Source organism: Rhinoderma darwinii, chromosome 1 (genome assembly GCF_050947455.1).
Source record: "Rhinoderma darwinii isolate aRhiDar2 chromosome 1, aRhiDar2.hap1, whole genome shotgun sequence".
Taxonomy (NCBI): Eukaryota; Metazoa; Chordata; class Amphibia; order Anura; family Rhinodermatidae; genus Rhinoderma; species Rhinoderma darwinii.
Window position 1 is genome coordinate 40,302,457 of NC_134687.1, and position 24,003 is coordinate 40,326,459.

The window sequence follows — 24,003 nt, forward strand, 5'->3', positions numbered from 1 at the left end:
AAAATAGTACCAATAAAAACTACAACCCGTCCCGCAAAAAACAAGCCCTTACACCGCTTTTTTGACGGAAAAATATAAAATTATGACTCTCAGAATATGGTGACACTGAAAATAAATAATTTTAAGTGATTTTATTGCGCAATCGCCACAAAACATAAAAAACCTATATACATATGGTATCGCCGTAATCGTACCGACCCGCAGAATAAAGTAAAATGTCATTTATACCGCACGGTGAAAAGTGTAAAAAAAAAATACAAAAAACATTGTCAGAATTTGTTTCTTTGTCACTCACTTTGCTTCCAAAAAAATCTAATAAAAAGTGATAAAAAAAATCATATGTCCCCTAAAATGGTACCAATGAAAAGTACAGATTGTCCCGCAACAAATAAGCCCTCACACGGCTCCGTTGGAGAAAAAATAAAAACGTTCTGGCTCTCAGAATATGACAATGCAAAATTTGCAGAGTGTTCCAAAAGCAGATGAGATCGGGCGACCATTTATCAGTGCGCCAACGGCCACATATCTGCGGATTATTATTTATGTACCCCATTATTATACCCTCTTATTATGTCCTGATGTTTTCCGCACAGGTTACATATGCCCCCACATCATAACTGAAATACCAGCAAAACCCCAAACAGAACAGTTACCAAGCAAAATCTGCGCTCCAAAAGCCAAATGGCACTCCCTCCCTTCTGAGCCCCACAGCGTACCCAAACACCAGCTTACGTCCACATATATGATATTTTATATCCGGGAGAACCCGCTCAACATTGTATGAGGTATTTGTCTTCAGTGGCACAAACTGGGCACAACGTATTGTGCATTAAAATGGCATATCAGTGGAAAATGTTAATTTTCAATTTGCACCATCCGCTGCGCATTAACGCCTTGGCGCACCACGACTTAATAGCATGTCGTGGTGCGAGGGGTTATATATGGAGCGGACTCACGCGCTGCGCCCGCTCCATATTCTGCGGGTGTCAGCTGTGTATTACAGCTGACACCCGGGACTAACGGACAGGAACAGCGATCGCGCTGTTACAGGAGCCTGTAAAATTACATTATACTGCAATACATTAGTACTGCAGTGTATTGTACCAGCGGCCTAATGATCGCTCGTTCCAGTCCCCTAAAGGGACTTTTGGGAGGTTTCCACTGTTTTGGTACCTCAGGGGCTTTGCAAATGCGACAGGACACCCGAAAACCATTCCAGCTAAATTTGAGCTCCAAAAGCCAAATATTGTTCCTTCCCTTCTGAGTCCTGCCGTGTGTCCAAACAGCAGTTTCTTACCACATATGGCCTATTGCTGTAATCAGGACAAATTGCTTTACAAATTTTGGGGTGATTTTTCTACTTTGTTCATTGTAAAAATTAAACATTTCTATGTTTTTTCAGAAAAAAGTAGATTTTCATTTTCATGGCCTAATTCCACTAAATTCAGCAAAAAAACCTGTGGGGTCAAAATGCTAACTATACCCCTAGAAAAATTCCTTGAGGGGTGTAGTCTTCAAAATTGGGTCAGTTTTGTGGGGATTCCACTTTTTTGCTCCCTCCAGGGCGTTGCAAACGCGACATGGCACTGAAAACCAATCCAGCAAAATCTGCACTTCAAAATCCAAATGGCGCTCCTTCCCTTCTGAGCTCTGCTGTGGGTCCAAACAGCAGTTTAGTACCACATATGGGGTATTGGCGTAATCGGGAGAAGTAGCTTTACAAGTTTTGGGGTGCTTTTTAATCTTTATTCCTTGCAAATATTATTATTTTTTATATTTTTTCAGAAAAAAAGTATATTTTCACTTTCACAGACTTACTCCAATAAATATAGCAAAAGACCTGTGGGGTCAAGATGCTAACTATACCCCTAGATAAATTCCTTGAGGTGTGTAGTTTCCAAAACCGTCTCACTTTTGGGGGATTTCCACTGTTTTGGCACCACAAGACCTCTTCAAACCTGACATGGTGCCTAAAATATATTCTAAAAAAAGGAGGCCCCAAAATCCACTAGGTGCTCCTTTGCTTCTGAGGCCGGTATTTCAGTAAATTAGCGCACTAGGGCCACATGTGGGTTATTTCTAAAAACTGCAGAATCTGGGCAATAAATATTGAGTTGCATTTCTCGGGTAAAACCTTCTGTGTTACAGAAAAAAATGTATTACAAATGAATTTCAGCAAAAAAAAGAAAATTTGTAAATTTCACCTGTACTTTTGCTTTAATTCCTGTGAAGCGCCTAAAGGGTTAAGAAACTTTCTGAATGCTGTTTTGAATACTTTGAGGGGTGCAGTTTTTAATATGGGGTGATTTATGGGGTCTATCTAGTACATAAGGCCCTCAAAGCCACTTCAGAACTGAACTGGCCCCTGTAAAAATAGCCTTTTGAAATTTTCTTGAAAATGTGAGAAATTGCTGCTAAAGTACTAAGCCGTGTAACGTCCTAGAAAAATAAAATTATGTTAAAAAAACAATGCAAATATAAAGTAGACATATGGAATATGTAAAATAGTAACTATTTTGTGTGGTATTACGATCTGTTTTACAAGCAGATACATTTAAAATCATAATTTTTGCAAATTTTCTCTAAATTTTGGTGTTTTTCACAAATAAGCAATGAATTTATTGATCAAATTTTTCCACTAACATAAAGTACAATATGTCACGAGAAAACAATCTCAGAATCGCTTGGATAGGCAAAAGCATTCCAGAGTTATTAACACATAAATTGACACATGTCAGATTTGAGAAAATGGGGCTGGTCATGAAGGTCAAAATGAGCTCGGTCTTGAAAGGGTTAAAGTTAAAATTGACAACCTCCGGCATAATATTATCTCCCAGTCCCCTAGTAACATTGATCCCCTTCCCTCTTCTTCACTTTCAGCATTTGACCCAATAAAAGAAGAAGTCTCCAGGCTCCTGTCTTCTCGTCCTACTACCTGGCCTAGTGATCCAATCTGGTTTCCGCACTCTACACTCCATAGAAACTGCTCTTACTAAAGTCTCACACAATCACTTGGCGGCTAAATCGGACGGTAAATACTCTCTCCTGATTCTTCTGGATCTCTCTGCAGCCTTTGACACTGTAGACCACCAACTCCTACTTAACATGCTCTACTCTATTGTCCTCAAGGACGCGGCTCTCTCTTGGTTTTCCTCCCATCTCTCTGACCGCTCGTTCATTGTGTCATTTGCTGGTTCTACTTCTTCTCCTTATCCACTTGCTATCGGGGTTCCTCAGGGATCAGTCCTAGGTCCGCTCCTCTTTTCTCTCTACACAGCCCCTATTGGACAAACCATCAGCAGATTTGGCTTCCAGTACCATCTCTACGCTGATGACACCCAATTATATGCCTCTTCCCATGACATCACCCCTGTTCTAATACAAAACACCAGTGATTGTCTGTCCGCTGTCTCTAACATCATGTCCTCTCTCTATCTGAAAATGAATCTTTCTAAAACTGAGCACCTTGTGTTCCCACCATCTTCTAACCTCCCTAAACCTGATCTCTCCATCTCAGTGTGTGGCACTGCCATAACTCCTAAGCAGCACGCCCGCTGTCTGTGGGTTTCTTACTGAGGAAACAGCCAAAACTCTCATTGTCGCTCTGATTCACTCTCGTCTTGACTACTGCAACTAATTACTAGTCGGTCTTCCCCTCACTAAACTCTTCCCTATCCAATCTATCCCTAACGCAGCAGCCAGGCTCATCTATCTGACCAACCACTACACCAACGCCTCTACCATCTGCCAGTCACTGCACTGGTTGTCCATTCCCTTCAGAATTAAATTCAAACTTATTACTCTCACCCACAAAGCTCTCCCCAGTGCTGCACCTCCTTACATCTCCTCCCTCATCTCTGTCCACCACCCTACTCACGCTCTACATTCTGCCATCAACCTCAGATTAAAATCCTCTATAATCCGAACCTTCCACTCCCGTCTCCAAGATTTCTCTCGTGCTGCACCTGTCCTCTGGAATGCGCTACCCCGGACAATCAGATTAATTCCATATATATCCATATTTTTAAACGTGCCCTCAAAACACATCTTTTTAGACAGGCCTATAACATCTCCTAATCTGACTCCTTTCCATGGCTCCCCCTTTAGATTAGTCATCAAAATTAGATTGCCTCACACTCCTTCTCTTCATGTCCGTCATACACGGATACTGGCTGGTGACCGGCTCATGCAGCTTTATGTGTACCACCCCATGTGTATAAAAGATGGCTGGACCATTGTACAGAGCAAACACTGTTACACATTGTGTGTCCCTTATTTCCTCATAGATTGTAAGCTCTTGCGAGCAGGGTCCTCACTCCTCTGGTTTGAATTGTAAATTTACTTTTTCACTATGTAATGTCTGATATTGTCTGTTTCATGTTCCCTCTAAATTGAAAAGTGCTGCGTAATATGTTGGCGCTATAAAAATAAAGATTATTATTATTATTTATTATATAGGCCCCAATTACTATAGTAACTTTTATAGATGTGGTGGAGGGGGCCGCAATTGCGACCGCTGCGACCCCTATAGTTACGCCACTGAATGAAGGGCTGTACTTGGTCTGCAGCAATATTTAGGTAGGTGGTACATGTCAAAGTAACATCCATATGAATGCCAGGACTCAAGGATTGCCTAGAGCATCACACTGCCTCCGCCGGCTTGTTTTCTTCCCATAATGCATCCTGGTGCCATCTCTTACTCATATGGCCATCCACATGATGTAGAAGAAAACGTGATTCATCAGACCCAGGTCCAGTTCTGGTGACTATTGTAGACGCCCTCGGTAATGGACAGGGGTCATCATGGGCACTGACCAGTCTGAAACTACACAGCCCTATATACAGCAAGCTGTGATGCTCCGCGTGTACTGACACCTTTCTATCATAGCCAGTAGTAACTATTTCAGGAATTTGTTGTACTGTAGTTCTTCTGTGTTATCACAACAGACGGGCTAGCCTTCACATCTCACGTGCATCAATGAGACTTGGGTGCCCGTGACCCCATTGCCGGTTTAGCGGTTGTCCTTCGTCTGACCACTTTTGGTAGGTACTAAACACTACATACCGGGAACACCCCACAAGACCTGTGGACCTCAAGTCTACTGTATCCCGTTGTTCTTGTTCACCCGTCATCTTTCAGGTAGTATGTGTAGAAGTGATATTTAGAACGGGAGTTAACATTATGACATATAAATGGGTTGAGTGATGTTTTATTAGCAGTCGGCATAAGGAGTCCCTTATAATTACTGGTCCTGAAGCAGCTGCATCCATTTGTTCGGGGGCCGATAAAACCTTTTATGTATTTATACTGGTTAAATCTGGACTTTTATAGCCAATGGAGTGAATTTATCAACTTTTCTACACCAATTTTTTGACATAAATTATAGTAGAAATCTACACCAGCTCCTAGCTGGCACAGATTTTATTTAGTTGCCAAGAGCATAACAGGGTAGAGGAAGGCCCTGTACTGCCCCCATAATCAGATCAAATAAATGAATCTGATTAATCTGACCCCACCCCCTGATTGCCTCAGGCACTTACATTATGCCGCGTCGCGTACAAGGTCCTGACCCCCGGTAGCGTCCTGGCCTTGTTATGACACTGTCTGGCGTCAAATCCTTGTATGCGCTGCGGCCTGTATGTGGGAGCCTGAGGAGACCTGGGGGGAGGCAGATCATCTATTGTATACTCTCTCTGGATACTGAGACTTTGACTTTAACATATTCTAAAGCTCTGAGGCTCAAACGTTGCTCCTACAGAACTTTACCTGGGCCGTTTATTCTGCAGGATGGACAAAGAATAAGGACCCCTATATACTATGTTTGGGCGCTGCATTTAGCGTTTATGTCCGGAAAGCTCCAGACGTACACTGTAAAGACGTACATTTTGGCCTCCGCCAGGCTGGTATACGTTATCAAATTTTGTTTTACTTTTTTTGGTATTATATAGCATAGAAGACTTCTCTATTCCATCCCAGGGATCCCAAAAAATATTATACTACGCGGTATATGTTGTTTTTTTTGCATGAGAGCCTAGGGGTGGTCTATGCCACTGTATGGCACATGTCACAAACATACGTTTAACGTATACAACACAGGCTTTAACCCCTTCCCGACATGCGCCGTACATGTACGGCGCTGTCGGGAGGTGCTTCCCGCAAAGCGCCGTACATGTACGGCGCAGTGATTGTGCGGGCTCAGAAGCAGAGCCGGCACCATCACCGCGGGGTGACAGCTGTATTATACAGCTGGCACCCTCCTGTAACTGCCAGGACCGGAGCTACTCTCCGATCCGGCAGATTAACCCCTCAGATGCTGCGCTCAATAGAGCGCAGCATCTGATAGGTTTTCACCCTACCGGCAACCCAGTGATGCAATCGCTGGGTTGCTGTGGCAATCGAACGCCAGAAAATGGCGTCCGAGTCTGCCTTGTACGGGAGCCGATGAGGACCCGCCTGCGGCGAGTCCTCATAGGCTTGCTGTCAGTGAATAACTGACAGCGCTTATACACTGCACTTCGTATGTAGTGCAGTGTATTAAAGTAGCGATCGGGGCATCAGGCCCTCATGTCCCCTAGTGGGACAAGTCAGAAAAGTAAAAAAAAGTTCATAAAAATGTGGTAAAACAATAAAAACACACAAGTTTCAAATAAAAATAAAGCTAAACTGACTTTTTTCCCATAGTAAGTCTTTTATTATGGGAAAAACCGTAAAAATTAAAAAAACTATACATAATTGGTATCGCCGCGTCCGTAACGACCCAAACTACAAAACTATTATGTAATTTATCCGGCACGGTGAACGCCGTAAAAAAAAAAACATGAAAAACAACGCCAGAATCTTTGTTTTTAGGTCACATCTCCTTCCAAAAAATGCTATAAAAAGTGATCAAAAAGTCACATTTACTCCAAAATAGTACTAATAAAAACGACAATCCGTCCCGCAAAAAATAATCCCTGACACCACTTTGTGCACGCAAAAATAAAAAAGTTATGGGTTTTAGAATATGGCGACACAGAAAACAAATGATTTTATAAAAAAAGTGATTTTATTGTGCAAAAGCTGCAATACATAAAAAAAACTATATAAATTTGGTATAGCCGTAATCGTATCGACCCGCAGAATAAAGCTAACATGTAATTTACGGCGCACTGTGGATGCCGATAAAAAAACCAATAAAAAACGATTCCAGAATTGCTTGTTTTTGGTAATTTCCTTTACCAAAAAATGAAATAAAAAGTGATCAAAAAGTCCTATGTGTTCTAAAATGATACCAATAAAATCTACAGCCCGTCTCGCAAAAAACAAGCCCACACACCGCTCAATCAACTGAAAAATAAAAAAGTTATGGCACTAGTAATGCGGTGATGAAAAAACATCTCAATGCCCAGGCCGGAGGGGAACATTCCTTCAGTTTCAGGGCCCTAGTATTTAGGAAAGGAAAGGGACATCGCACATCCGCTGGAAGCGAGGGCGCCCGTATTATACCAGTGCAAAACTTTCCCAGTAATATTTCCCAAACTACGAAGGAGAAAAAGTCCCCAAAAGGTGCAGAGCGTTACAAAAAGGGGATAAGAAAGAAAACCGTTTATCAGTGTGACACCGGCCTGTGCATAAAGGATTGCTTCACAGCGTAACACACATCTATGGATAATTGTATTATTTACCCCATTAGTATACCCTCTTATTATGCCCTGATGTACTCCGCACAGATTACATATACCCTGATGTACTCCGCACAGATTACATATACCCTGATGTACTCCGCACAGATTACATATGCCCCCACATTATAAACGGAAATACTAGCAAAACTCAAACAAAACTACCAAGCAAAATCCATGCTCAAAATGGCGGTCTATTCCTTTTTAGCCCTACAGTGTGCCCAAACAGCAATTTATGGCCACAAGTAAGGCATTACCATACCCGGGAGAACCCGCTTAACAATTTATGGGGTAAGATTCTCTAGGGGCACAACATCTTGTGCGGTGAATTGGCAGATCAGTGGAAAAATTGCAATTTTCACTTTGCACCATCCACTGCGTATTCATTTCTGAAAAACACCTGTGATGTCTAAATTCTCACTACACCCCTTGATAAATGCCTTTAGGGGTGTAGTTTCTAAAACGGGGTCACTTTTGTTTTGGTACATCAGGGGTTTTGCAAATGCAACATGGCGTCCGCAAACCATTCCAGAAAAATCTACGCGCCAAAAGATAAATACCGCTCCTTTTCTTCTGAATGCTCCCATATACGTAAACAGCCTATTATAACCACATATGGGGTGTTACCGTACTCGGGAGAAATTACTTTACAAATGTTGGGGTGCTTTTTCTTCTCTATTCCTTGTAAAAATGAAAAATGTTGATCTAAAACGACATCTTGTTGAAAAAAAAAATTATTTTTCATTTTCATAGCTTAATTCTAATTAATTCAGCAAAAAACCTTTGGGATCAAAATTTTCACTATACCCCTAGATGATTCCTCAGTGGGTGCAGTTTCCCAAATGGAGTCAATTTTGGGGTGTTTCCACTGTACTAGTACTACAGGGGCTGAGCAAATGTGACATGGCGCCCAGACACTATCCAAAATCCAAATGGTGCTAGTTCCATTCTGAGCCCTACCGTGTGTCCAAACAGCCGTTTATGACCACATGTGGGGTATTGTTTTACTCGGGAGAAGTTGCTTTACTAATGTTGTGGTGCTTTTTCTCCTTCAGTCCTTGTGGAAATGAAAAAAAAATACCTAAACCTACATTTTATTTGAAAAAATTTAGATTTTCATTTTTACGGCCTACTTCCAATAAGTTCTGTAAAACACCTGTGGGGCCAAACTGCTCACTGTACTCCTAGATAATTTCCTCAAGGGGTATAGTTTCCAAAATGGGGTCACTTGTTGGGGGTTTCCACTGTTTTGTCACCTTAGGGGCTTTGCAAATGCGACATGGCCTCCGCAAACCATTCCTGCTAAATTTGAGCTCCAAGAGCCAAATGGCGCTCTTTCCCTTCTAAGCCCTGCCGTGTGTCCAAACAACTGTTTATTACCACATGTGGGGTATTTTTTTACTCGGGAGAAATTTCTTTACAAATTTTATGGTGCTTTTTCTCCTTTAGTCCTTGTGGAAATGAAAAAAAATTAGCTAAACCTACATTTTATTTGAAAAAATGTCGATTTTCATTTTCATGGCCTAGTTCCAAAAATTTTTGCAAAAAAACTGGCCGGTCAAAATGCTTGCTACACCCCTAGATAAATTCCTCGAGGGGTGTAGTTTCCCAAATGGGGTCACTTTTGGAGGGTTTCCACTGTTTTAGTTCCACCAGACCTGTTCAAAGCTGACATGGTGCCTAAAATATATTCTAATAAAAAGGAGACCCAAAATCCACCAGGTGCTCCTTTGCTTCTGAGGCCGGTGCTTCAGTCCAGTAGCACACTAGAGCCACATGTGGGATATTTCCTAAAACTGCAGAACCTGGGCAATAAATATTGAGTTGCATTTCTTGGGTAAAACATTCTGTGGTACAAAAAAAATGGATTAAAAATAAATTTCTGGAAAAAAAAATATGAAATTTGTAAATTTCACCTCTACTTTGCCTTAATTCCTGTGCAATGTCTAAAGGGTTAAGAAACTTTCTAAATGCTGTTTTGAATACTTTGAGGGGTGCAGTTTTTAAAATGGGGTGACTTATTGGGGGTTTCTAATATATAAGGACCTCAAAGCCACTTCACAACTGAACTGGCCCCTGTAAAAATAGCATTTTGAAATTTTCTTGAAAATGTGAGAAAATGCTGCTAAAGTTCTAAGCCTTGTAACGTCCTAGAAAAATAAAATGATGTTCAAAAAACGATGCCAATCTAAAGTAGACATATGGGGGATGTTAGTTAGCAACATTTTTGTGTGGTATAACTGCCTGTCTTACAAGCAGATACATTTAAATTGAGAAAAATGCAAATTTTTGCAATTTTTCGCTAAATTTTGGTGTTTTTCACAATTAAATACTGAATGTATCGGGCAAATTTTGCCAGTAACATAAAGTCCAATGTGTCACAAGAAAACAATCTCAGAATCACTTGGATAGGTAAAAGCATTCCGGAGTTATTACCACATAAAGTGAAACATGTCAGATTTGAAAAATGAGGCTCTGTCAGGAAGGTCAAAAGCGGCCAAAGAGGGAAGGGGTTAAAATAGCTTTTCATGATGTATACATGAAACGGATTCCATATTAGTCTTTGCTTGATAGTATCTGATAGTTACATCCGTCACCCATAGACTATAATGCTATTCGTTTAACGGATATGTCATGAACTCTCATGACGCCAGGTCATAATGTCTGCGTTTAGGATGAACCATTATAGTCTTTAGGGTTGGATTGCCACGGTTAGCGCGTCCGTCACAGCCTACATTTAACGCATATGTTGGGAGCTTCTTCCGGCGTATATGTCAAACATAGACAAATGAACGTGGTGTGAACTAGGCCTCACCGGTGAAGTAATGTTACAATTTTCCATTGGGTACGGAGTGGCGGTGATTATACTCATCATGGTTACTGTGTGCAGAGAAAATACTGTGTTCCAGACAAAAAACAAACTCCAACATTTTATTTAATTTTTTTATTTTAATTAAAATTAGCAGCAGTGTCATGTAAATATTGCTGACACTTTATACCATTACATAAAGGATCACAGTGACTCTCAGGTCAGCACGGTGGGGACCACAGAACTTGCTGAGGTTATTATCACTAGTCCACCATTGTACTGAGCTGAGAGCCACTGGACCCGGAGATCCAGAGGAAGGCGAAGAAACCCCCCGGAGAGTTATACCTCAGGGGGGGAAAAAATTCCTTCCTGACCCCACAAGTGGCGATCGGATATCACCCTGGATCAAATCTATGCTGCTGAATATTGCTGAAAATCGTCCTAGAATTATAAGCTCAGGAGAGCCGACAACCAAGAGAAAGCGACACATACAACCTGCTCCTAAGAGCTTACACTCTAATATAAGGCTGGGATCACACGACCTATTTTCAGACGTAAACGAGGCGTATTATGCCTCGTTTTACGTCTGAAAATAGGGCTACAATACGTCGGCAAAAATCTGTCCATTCATTTGAATGGGCTTGCCGACGTACTGTGCAGACGACTTGTCATTTACGCGTCGTCGACGCGTAAATTGACTGCCTCGGCAAAGAAGTGCAGGACACTTCTTTGCAACGTCATTTGAGACGTTCTTCATTGAAGTCAATGAAGAGCAGCTCAAGATAACGAGCGTCAAAGACGCCTCGCATAATGCGAGGAGGAGCTTTTACGTATGAAACGACGCAGCTGGTTTCTCCTGAAAACAGTCTGTCTTTTCAGACGTAAAAGGTAGCTAGCGTGTGCACATACCCTAACACTCTGCTCCTAAGAGCTTACACTCTAATATAACAATACTCTGCTCCTAAGAGCTTACACTCTAATATAACAATACTCTGCTCCTAAGAGCTTACAATCTAATATAACAATACTCTGCTCCTAAGAGCTTACAATCTAATATAACTCTCTGCTTCTAAGAGCTTACAATCTAATATAACACTCTGCTCCTAAGAGCTTACACTCTAATATAACATTACTCTGCTCCTAAGAGCTTACAATCTAAAATAACAATACTCTGCTCCTAAGAGCTTACAATCTAATATAACAATACTCTGCTCCTAAGAGTTTACAATCTAATATAACAATACTCTGCTCCTAAGAGCTTTACAATCTAATATAACACTCTGCTCCTAAGAGCTTACATTCTTATATAATACTCAGAGGCATCCTACGAAGTCCAGGAAAAAAATGTACACATTAAACGGTAGGAGCCCCAACATGTACCTCCGAAGTGAGGTAGCGATGTATCCCACTGTACAGGTATCGCATTCGCAACCACTCTGGCCGGGGAATTCGGTTCTGGGGAAGCCTTTGCCGTCACTGTCTATACAAGGACAGTGACATTACAAGCTTTAAGTTTCCAGAATTCCCGACCAGAACGTCAGCAATGCTTTGGTCAGGGATTCCGCTCCTGGAGGATCCCCTGACGTCGCTTTCTGGACAGTGATGTCAAGAGCTTTAAGATAGGAGATTCTCGGCCAGACAGTCGACAACGCTCTGGCCGGCGATTTTGCTCCTGGAGGAGCCCCTGATGTCACTGTCCATACATGGCCAGTAAGGGTATGTTCAGGGCCGCAAACACTCTGAAAAACGGCTAAAAATGCGGGAGCTGAAGGCCTCCAAATATCTGTCCATTGATTTCAGTGGGAAAAATGGCGTTCTGTTCCCATAGGGCGTGTTTTTTACGTGTTTCTTAAAATGGCCACGTAAAAAAAGCCTCATAAAAAGAAGTGCATGTCCCTTCTTGAGCCGTTTTTGGAGGCGTTTTTTATTGACTCAATGGAAAAACAGCTACAAAAGCGGCCAGAAAAAACGCCACGAAAAACGCTAGTTAGATTTAAAAAAACGGCTAAAAATCAGGAGCTGTTTTCCCTTAAGACAGCTCCGTATTTTCAGCCATATTTTGTTAACCGTGTGAACTTACCCCAACGTTCAGAGCTTTGAGATGTCAGAATCCCCAGCCAGATCGTTGGTAACGTTTCACAGGGGATTCCGCTCCTGTAGGAGCCTCAGACGTCACTTTCTGGACAGTGACGTTTAGAGATTTAACCCCTTAACGACGAGAGCCTGATATATGCTTTACAAGCAGGTGCCAGTTCCCGCATCGTGACGGATATATCCATCGCTCTGATCTCATGGGTACTACCACCACTGTACCCACGAGATCAGAGGCAGAAGCACGGCCGTAATACACAGCCAGACTTCTGCCGCATTTGCCGGAAATGTAAAGCCCTCCGATTGCGGTGTGTTTAACACCTTAGATGCTGCAGTCAATAGTGACCGCGGCATCTGTGTTTGTCAAAGGCAGATCTTTCAGGAGTGACATCCCTTTCAGGAGAGAGCGCTGTCACCCCATCGGTACACTCGTGATACGATCGCAGGGCGCAGATGGGTTTCCATGGCAGCCGGGGCCTAACAAAGGCCCCCAGGTCTGCCTTCAGCAACTGCCTAATAGGCCATGCCAGGACCATGTCCTAATAGATTGCCTGTCAGTTTTACACTGACAGAAATGGCCGGACACCACATGAAATGGTTGAGGGAGGCAGACATGACCAGGGTTGCAGGGGAGAAGGAGGGAGGTTAAAAGTTCAAGTGGTTGAAAGGGAGGAAGGAAAAAGGGGGGGGGGTGGCTTGGAAGGTGGATGAGTGCCGGGTTCGCGCCATTCATGCCTAAAAAATTGATTAGCCCTTGTCACACGGGACTGACCTGAGGCGTGATGCAGGCCCTAATGGAGCAGGTACGGCAGGCTGTGGCAGAGCGTGGGATGGCCTGGCTTGAAGAGGAGCTCGGGCGGACTGGTCCGGTGGTCTCAGAGGAGGAGCTGTCTGCAGGGCTGGAGGAGACGGCGGGGATGTCTACTGCCGGGACACGGGCATCGCCAGAGGTGACAGCATCCCCCCTCAGGCGGTCGCGGCGGGCGCGGCCTCCGGAGCGCCTTAGCCTGGACGCTTTACCCAGGGCTCGGCGCAGGCTTGGGAGCCCCTCACGGGACCCTCCAGGCCGGGCTTCCGCTTCCACCGCTAGGGGCGGAGGTCCCGGTCCACGAGGAATCCCGGTCGCCGGTCGGGCCCTTCGGAGAGAGGAGGACAGGATCCCAGGCTGGAGGGACAGCCTCCTGTCTCCAGGTCGACACCTCGTGGAGCTGCGGCAGGCCGATCTGGCGAGGTACCAGTCGGACGGCCCGCCTGTCATCTAGATGACGTCCCTGGGCGGTCACGCAGGCCGCAATCGTCGGTGATGCAGCGGAGGACTGTAGAGGAGGCGGTCGATGGAGGGAGGATGTCGGGACGGCCCCTGACGGCGCGTGGCGACTCGGAGGTCCAGGTTGGTGGACACGGCTGTAGAGCCTGCGGCGCAGCATCAGGCCCCAGATGTCCGGAGGCAAGTGAGGATGGAAGTGTGCAGATGGAGGATGGTCGTCGTGGGGGGTCCCGTCGCCCCGGCTGGTGGGAACTCAGCGCCCACGCAGTCTGGTGAGTCACTCTCACCTTTACATACGTTTCCAGCTATATTTAGATCCCCCGGGGCTGGTGGGGGTTCCCAATGGGTGACTGTTAGGGATGTTGATAATAGTGGGTTGATGTCTGCAGTTAGTGGGGGGGGAGAAATGCAGGAATTGCTTGGCTGTGTAAAGGCGTTGCTTGCGCGTTGTGAAGGGGGAAGGTTGCCCGCTCCTTCCCCGATCGCGGCGTGGGTCCCTGCGTCGGGTGGGGTAGTAGAGGCGGTGCACCCCCCAGGGGTGGTCCCCCTGGCTGAAGTTGGGGGGTAACGGTTGCGGTACAGACTGATAAGGATAAAGATGTGGATAGGGTGAGATTAGATGATAAAGCAAAAGGTGAAGTGTACGTTTGTTTTGAGGGTTTGTTGGGTGCACATTTAAAACCTGAACTGAAAGAAAAGATTTGGAAAGATGAATACGTCGAAATCGTCTCGCTTCTTCCCTTGGAGAAATGTAACTTAGATAAGGGGAAAAGGTGGAAAAGTAAAAAGGAGGAGGAAGAGAAGCGTCGATACCGGTTAATCCCTCAGACGTTCGTGAACTGGTTGCAGGCGTTTGTCATTCTGGCAAGTGTTATAGGGGAAAAGGCGCCCGAAAATTGTTCTGCCCTTTTCGGGTACATGGATGCTATAGGTGAGGCGCATCGGTCGTATGGTGGCCAGACTTGGCTGCGGTACGACGAACAGTTTCGGCAGAGGAAAGTGATTCGTCCCAACATTCAGTGGGATAATAAAGACATTGGGCTCTGGTTGAAGGTGATGGCCCCGGCCGAGTTCGGGCAGCCCTTTCACGGGGGGCTGGGGTGGCCGGCCCCTCAGGACAATCAGGGGGAGGGTCAGGAGGGCGGTTGGGGTTGTGCTGGCAATTTAATGATGGCCAAATCAAGTTTGGGGCGGGATGTAAGTTCAAGCATTCTTGTTCCTCCTGCGGCGGGACTTCGCACGGGTCCGCCAAATGTTTCAAAAAAGGGAAAGGAAAAGTGGGGGGTGGTGGTGGCCATGGGTCTGACACCGGTGAGGTGGGTAGAGATGGAGCCATACCTAAATAGGTTTCCGGACAAGGAAAAAGGAGAGTTTTTGTTACGCGGTTTTCAGTTTGGTTTTGTGATCCCTTCCCCGGCTCACGCGGTGCCTTTTTCTCTATGGAACTTGAGGTCGGCGATGGAATATCCGGAGGTGGTGTCGGACAAGTTGTGTAAAGAGGTTAGGTTAGGGCGTATGGCGGGTCCTTTTTTGTCTCTTCCTGTACCGGACCTGGTGGTATCGCCACTGGGGGTTGTTCCTAAGAAGGAGCCAAATAAATTCCGGCTTATCCATCACTTGTCGCACCCGCGTGGGTTGTCGGTTAATGATGGCATTGTTCCTGAGCTGTGCTCGGTGGTATATACGTCATTTGATGCAGCGGTCGAGTGGGTGCTGGGGCCCTTATGGCTAAGACCGACATCGAGGCGGCTTTTCGGCTTCTCCTGGTTCACCCGGATAGCCAGCGGCTGTTAGGGTGTTACTGGGAGGGGGCTTACTATATGGATCGGTGTCTCCCAATGGGTTGCTCTGTCTCTTGCACTTACTTTGAGGCGTTCAGTTCGTTTCTGGAATGGGTAATTTGCGAGGTGGCAGGGTTAGAGTCGGTCATCCATTATTTGGATGACTTTCTTTGTGTGGGCCCATCCGGTTCAGAGGTGTGCGCTAATTTACTGGGGGCAATCCAATGGGTCGCTCATTGTTTCGGGGTTCCGTTATCCCCGGAGAAGACTCAAGGGCCCGGAACTTGTATAGTTTTTCTGGGCATTACCCTGGATTCGGTGGCAATGGAATGCCGCCTTCCTAGGGATAAGCTGGATGCGCTGCGGATGGAGGTGAACAGAACTGGCCGGCTTCGTAAGATTCAGCTGCGGGATTTACAGTCGTTATTAGGGAAGCTTAATTTCGCGTGCCGGATCATGCCCATGGGCAGAATTTTTTGTAGGAGATTGGCTTCAGTGACTGCGGGAGTTAGAGCCCCACACCATTTTGTGCGGCTGACAAGGGAGCAACCGGGACGATCTGGCAGTTTGGAGGGAGTTTTTACATTTGTATAATGGGAAGTCGTTACTTATTTCTCCGGTGGTGGATAATGTTCAATGGGAATTGTTTACAGATGCTTCAGGTAGTGTGGGGTTCGGTATATATTGTAAAGGAAAATGGTGCGTGAGGCAGTGGCCGAGTGAATGGGTATCATTTGGACTGTTTCGGAATCTTGCCCTTCTGGAACTTTTCCCGATAGTGGTTGCGGTTGAGATTTGGGGGGAGCGTTTTCAGAATAGCAAGGTGCGATTCCACTGCGAAAACATGGGGGTGGTGTTGGCAATTAATAATGTGTCGGCGTCTTCCTCCCCGGTGGTCAGGTTGTTGCGTCATCTGGTGTTGCGATGTTTGTCACTCAATGCTTGGATTGTTGCTGTTCATGTTCCGGGGGTGCATAATGACATTGCGGATTCTCTCTCTCGCCTGCAGTGGGAGCGGTTTAGTCTGTTGGCGCCAGAGGCGGATCTGGAAGGGGTCGCTTTCCCGAAGCGACTTTGGGACTTGGTTTGCGAGCAGCAGGAGGTTTGATCAAGTCCTCTCTAGCGCCTGGTACATGGTTGGCGTACGACGCGGCGTGGAAGGACTGGGGGACATGGTTAGCAGGTTTGCCCGAAGTCGGGTCACTGGAGGAACAGGTGGTAGCTTTATTGGGTTTTCTGGGTCAAGTATCGGTGGAGGGCTGGTCTGTATCTAGGGTGAATCGTTTTATTTCACCTTTGGCCTTTGGTTTTAAACTACGGGGTTTGAAGGATTTGACGAAGGATTTCTTGATTGTCCAGGCGTTAAAGGGGTTTCGGAGAAGGGGGTGGGTCGGCCGGACAGCCGTCGCCCGGTTTCTTTTGTGCTCTTGGAGTATTTAGGTGACGTGTTGGGGAAGGTGTGTTTTTCGGGGTTTGAAGTAGCATTGTTTCAGTTGGCTTTTTCGTGGGCGTTTTTGGGGCCTTACGGGTGGGTGAACTAGTGGCCCCCAGTAAAAAGAGAGCAGGGGGTTTACAATCGGAGGATGTATTGGGGGGTGTGGGGAGAGTGGAATTTTGGGTGAGGCGGTCAAAAACGGATCAGGGTGGTAAGGGAAAACGGGTGGTGCTTGGGGCGGTGGCAGGGGCTGGGATGTGCCCGGTGAGTTGCTTTGAAAGGTACATGGCGCTGAAAAGGACTAGTGGGGGTCCGCTGTTATGTCATGAAGATGGTTCCTTCTTGTCACGATGTTAATTCACAGGTGTTTTCCGTAGGTGTTTAGAGGTGTTGGGTGTGGATAAGGCTATTTACTCATCACATTCTTTTCGTATTGGTGCAGCCACGGAAGCAGCGTCGTGGGGTCTGGGGCCCGAGGTGGTGAAGCGCATAGGTCATTGGGATTCTGTGAGGTATAAGTCTTATGTGCGTCTGCAGTTTGTGTGAACGGGGTTGTGCAGTATGGGTTTTTTCCTCCTCTCCGTGTCGCCCTGCATACCCTCCCCCCTCTTTTTTCCCCTCAACCCTCCTCCCCTAATTTTATTCCCTTGTTTGTTGTCATCCTTGTTTCTTCTTCTATTCCAGGTTGCTCACCCGCACTTGTGTGGATACTTGGACACTCGTATGTGCACTATAAGGGGGGGCTTTAAGGGCTAATGTTCATCCGGGTGGGCGACAATTAGGGTTCCAGAGGTCAACGGTGGTGATACGGTGGCTAGGCACGCGAGGCATGGTGTGGAGTCGGGTTTTGCCGGATTTTCATCGGTATGCTCAGCTGGATCGGGCACCTGATTTGCTGGTCCTTCATGTGGGGGGTAACGATTTAGGGACTCGTCCTTTTAGAGAGCTAATCAGGGAGGTTAAGTATGATCTTCTCCGGCTTTGGTCCTGTTTTCCGAAAGTAAAGGTGATTTGGTCCGAAATTGTACCTCGTAGTGTATGGTGAAATGCGCGTTCAGTAGCGCGGATAAACAAGGTTACGGTTAATCGGGCGGTTTCCAGTTTTGTGGTAAAAAATGGGGGATTTTTTGTCAGGCATTATGATTTTGAGGATGGCCAAGGTAAATATTGGCTGGGCGATGGAGTACATCTGAATGCGGTAGGCATTGACCTCTGGGCTTTGCGTATTCAGGAAGGTATTGAACGAGCAATGATGGATGGTGCGGGCTCTCATACTTAAAGGTGATTTAAGTATGCTCGTGTGGCGGATTGGGGGGTTCTTGGAGTTGGTGGTAATTGGAAGTGGGGGAGTCATCAGAGGTATGGTCCCTAACAAGTACATAATTGCTCATGGGTATGGGCGTATTTTGGCCTCCTGCTGGGTGGTGTCCCGGGGAGTGGTTTTACATACTTGGCAAGCCAACTGCGGATTAGAAAGGTGCCTCTGAGCCTGTAGGGAGACGGCTGGGTGTAAGTAGCTATACAGGTGGGCAGTTCGGCGCCAAAGTTTTTGTAGCTCCAAGGACTTCCCTTTCCTAGTAATGTTATTTATAAAGCTCTGTTTTATGTTCATGTAAATTTGTTAATAAAATGGCTGCTGTGGCCGAAATTTTCCAACCCACTGTCTCGTGTGTTTTACTGGGAGGGGAGAGTGGTATGGAAGAAAGAGGGGCAATGAAGTTAAAAGGGGGGTGGATGATATCGGGGGGGGGGGGAGGTTAAGTGAAAGTGTTTTGAAGTGGACGAGCTCTGTAATCCCATGGTCAAGGCAATAATGCGCTTTGTACACTAAGTTTACCAAAGCATTATATCTGCAATCCAAAGATCGCAAAGTGAAGCCCCCTAGTGTGACAAAAAAATAAATATGTAAACCAGTTAAAGTTTATGAAAAAAAAATCAAAGAAAAAGATTACAGTAAAAATAAAATAAAACCACTTTTTCCCATATCGGAATTCTGGGTAGAGCGTCAGCAACGCTTTAGACGGGGATTCTGCTCCTGGAGGAGCCTCTGACGTCACCGTCCAAATATATGGACAGTGACGTTAGGAGCTTTGAGATGCTGTAATCCCCAGGCAGAGCTACGGCAACGCTCTGGGCGGAGATTCCGCTCCCGCTTGTGGAGGAGCTCCTGATGTCACTTTCCATATATGGACAGTGACGTTTCGGAGCTTTGAGATGCCGGAATTTCCGGTCAAAGCGCAAGCAAAACTTTGGCCGGGAATTCTCCTCCAGGAGGAGCCTCTGACATCGTTGTCCATATATGGACAGTGACGTTAAGAGCATTGAGACAGTGGGATTTTGCTCCTGGATGACCCCTTAAGCTCAGGAGAGCCAACAATCAAGAGAAGTGACACATACAACCTGCTCCTAAGAGCTTACACTCTAATGTAATAAATATTCTGCTCTCTAGAGCTTACAATCTCATATAATAACAAATACTCTGCTCCTAAGAGCTCACAATCTAATGGTATTAGGCCCCATTGACATCACGTTTATTCCATTTGTTTAGCATGTATGCCAGGAAAGCTCTCGACATAAAATGTGTCTGTAGGGCTCCATTAGCCCAACAGAGGTCAAAAGAGTGTTAATATTCCCACAGTATACGGTTTTTAACATGGTATTCTGTGGGTGATGTACGCCACTGTATGGCATACGTCACAGACATCAGTTAAACATATACGTCATGGACTTTTCATGATGTAAATATTAAACAAATGCCATAATAGTCTATGGGTGCATCCGTCACAGGCTACGTCTAACGTGGACATTGGGAGCTTATCCTGGTATATACACTAAACCTAGGCCAAAAAACGTGATGTGAACAGGGTCTTGTCCCCCTGTTCACATCACATTTTTATTTACGCTTAGTCAGGAAAATTCCCGACATATAGGCTAAACATGTTTATACTACTATATTGTCAGACAGAGGCCAAAAGGGAGTCCTATTGCCCAGCGTCTGGCCGGTGACTGCAGTACAAAATGTACACATTAAACGTATACGCTATTTTAACATGTTAGCCTACTGGCGACGAATGCCACTGTATGGCATATGTCACAGGCACCCGTTAAATGGATACGTCGGGAGCTTTTTCCGGTGTATATGTTAAATAGAAACAAAAACTGTGGTGTGAACATAGCCTAGACCATATGGACTCTTGCTTTGACAGTTTCTTCAAACACCCTGCATCTGCAAAATTTCTGAAATCAGTCCTAGGGATGGAAATCAACACCATCAGGGCAGATACAGACGGACGTCAAACAACGCAGCGTTTTGCGCGCGCAAAAACCATTTGACAGCTGCGTGTGTCATCCGTGTATGATGCGCGGCTGCGTGATTTTCGCGCAGCCGCCATCATAGAGATGAGGCTAGTCGACGCCCGTCACTGTCCAAGGTGCTGAAAGAGCTAACTGATCGGCAGTAACTCTTTCAGCACCCTCGACAGTGAATGCCGAACACAATATACAGCAACCTGTTAAAAAAAAAAAGAAAAAGTTCGTACTTACCGAGAATTTCCCGGCCGTTGCCTTGGTGACGCGTCCTTGGTGACGCGTCCTTGGTGACGCGCCTCTCTTGACATCGGGCCCCACCTCCCTGGATGACGCGGCAGTCCATGTGACCGCTGCAGCCTGTGCTTGGCCTGTGATTGGCTGGAGCTGTCATTTGGACTGAATTGTCATCCCGGGAGGTCAGACTGGAGGAAGAAGCCGGGAGTTATCGGTAAGTCAGAACTTCGTTTTTTTTTACAGGTTCATGTTTATTGGGATCGGTAGTCACCGTCCATGGTGCTGAAACAGTTTAACTCTTTCAGCACCCTGGACAGTGACTATCTCCGGACGTCGCGTACCGGAAATTTTTTTGCCGGGTTTGGCCAAAACGAGTTCGGCCGAACCCGGTGAAGTTCGGTTCGATTGTCCGGGTTCGCTCATCTCAAAGACACTCCATTTGGATGTTTGGAAACAGAAAAGCACGTGGTGCTTTTCTGGTTACATTCATCCTTTTGACAGCTGGTGCGCTGTTTCAGTCGGTTCGCACGGAAGTGCTTCCGTGCGACCTGCGTGGTTTTCACGCACCCATTGACTTCAATGGGTGCGTGATGCGCTAAATACGCGGAGATATTGAACCTGTTGCGCTTTTTGCGCAGCTGACAAACGCTGCGCAAAAAGCACGGACTGTCTGTACTGCCCCATAGACTTGTATTGGTCTGTGCGTGGCGCGTGAAAACCACGCGGCCCGCACGGACCGAATACACGCTCGTGTGAATCCCCCCTCAGGGTATGTTCACACGACAGCGTCCGTAACGGCTGAAATTACGGGGATGTTTTCAGGAGAAAACATTCCCGTAATTTCAGCCGTAACGGCATGTGCAGGCGCTTGAACGCCGCGTCCGTTACGGACGTAATTGCCGCTGCTTTTCATTGGAGTCAATGAATAATGGCTCCAATTACGCCCCAAGAAGTGACAGGTCACTTCTTTGACGCGGGCGTCTATTTACGCGCCGTCATTTGACAGCGGCGCGTAAATATACGCCTCGTGTGAACAGACAAACGTAAGCCCATTGCTTTCAGTGGGCAGATGTTTGTCAACGCTATTGAGGCGCATTTTTCGGACGTAATTCGGGGCAAAAACGCCCGAATTACGTCCGTAATTAGTGTGTGTGAACATACCCTAAGAGACATTAAGACATTTATTGTGATTTACTAGACAATATATTGCGATAAGTCATGATACAAATTTTAAGAGCTATTTTTTCCATTTGCCCTATAACGGTGCAGTCACACGTGGCATCATTTTTGTTGCGGAAAAATCAGCTGTGGGAATTGACACCATGTATTCCTATGTAACACATACATACATTTTAACTTTCTGTGCAGAATATTTCAAAATATTTTCTGCATCATTTTCTGCATATGTTGCGGATTTTGGATAGGGAATTTCATCATAGACTTCAATTCTATATGAAATTCTGCTCGAAAATACAGCACAAAATCAGTAATTCCGCTGCTGAATTTGCTGCGGAATTACTGTTGTGGATTTTGTGGCGTATTTTCACGCCACATTTGAATGCACATTTAGAAGGAAGTCCATTGCTCAGGACCTATGTCTATTAGGTAGAGTGGAAAGCTGCTGAAAAGAGCAGCCTTTGATCTAAAAGACTTGGCGCCACCATATATTACATGGTAGCCCATTGATTTCAGTATTTGCTGTGTAATACCACATTGATCAAGGAAAATGTACAAGTGGCAGCAGCTTCTCCAGGCAATGCCAGCTGAGCACTGGGGAGCTACAAAAGGAGAGTTGTACTCATGGGACAACCCCTTTAAAGGGGTTGTCTGGGCAGGGGGTGGTTTTTCATACTGATGACCTTTCCACAGGATAGGTCATCAGTATATGATCGGTGCGGGTCTGACACCTGGAGCCCACATCGATCAGCTGTTCTGTCTGGCTCCGGGCGCTGGAAGTTATGCAGTGGTCGGTGTCGGAAGCAAATGGTGGCTTCAGTCACTGTATAGCGGCCACGCTGGGTTACTGCAGCTCTACTCCTATTCACTTGAATAGGAACAGAGTTGCAGTACTGCAGCATGGCCGCTATACTGTGACTGGAGCCGTCATATGCTTCCGTTACAGACCACTGCATAACTTCCAGCGCCCGGAGGCAGCCATAACAGCTGATCTGTGCAGGGTCCGGGGTTTTGGACAACCATGGATGATAAACTGATGACCTATGCCGCGAAAACAGCTCCTGATTTTCAGACGTTTTTGTAGCAACTCGCGTTTTTCGCTGCGTACTTTACGGACGTTATTGGAGCTGTTTTTCATTGGAAACCATGAAAAACGGCTCCAAAAACGTCCCAAGAATTGACATGCACTTCTTTATCGCGGGTGTCTTTTTACGTGCCGTATTTTGACAGCAACGTGTAAAATAACACCTCGTGGGAACAGAACACCGTAAAATCCATTGAAAGCAATGGGCAGATGTTTGTAGGCGTAATGGAGCCGTTTTTTCAGGCGTAATTCGAGTCGTAAAAACGCCCGAATCATGTCTTAAAACAGTGCGTGTGAACATACCCACTCCCTGAAAAACAGCTCCAATAACGGCCGTAAGATATGCAGAGAAAACGCGAATTGCTACAAAAACGTCTGAAAATCAGGAGCAGTTTTCGCCTGAAAATTACTCCGTATTTTCAGAAGTTTTTGGTCAGTGCGTGTGAACATACCCTAAAAGGCTGGGTTCACACATGGCATTTTTAGCAGTTTACATATGTTACTGCACATTTTCCCATAGAAATACACCTAGGTACAAAAAATGCCCAGACAAGCACTGCAAAAGAACATAAAAAATGTTGGTGCACAAAAAGGGGTTCTGTGATATTAGAGAAAGGGGTCTACTTTTTACTTTAAAAACATCAGCAGTCTTGTGGCGAGACTGTGTCTGGTGCTGCAGCTGAGCCACATTACAGTCATGTAAGATCAGACTCTGATGCTTTTCCTAATCTCATAATAGGTGTAGTAGTCCTATCAGTACAACTCCTGTCCTATAGTCCTGCAGTTTCGGGACCCCTTCTATGAGTGATGAGCCGCTAACAAACAGGGGATCAGGCTCTTGTAGATATGGGGGCTCACAGGCAGGGGCGTAACTAGGAAAGACTGGGCCCCAAAGTAAACTTTTGACTGGGGCCCCCCCTCCCCTGGGTGTCACACAACCCCTCCCCCTTGTAGATAGTGCCTTTTTTAAAGCCCCCTCTGTAGATAGCGCCATACAGCCCCCACTGTAGAGAAAGCCATACAGCCCCCCTGTAGATAGCGCCATACAGTCCCCTCTGTAGATACCGCCATACAGCCCCCTTTGTAGATATCTACAGAGGGGTCTGTATGGCGCTATCTACAGAGGGGGCTGTATGGCGCTATCTACAGGGGGGC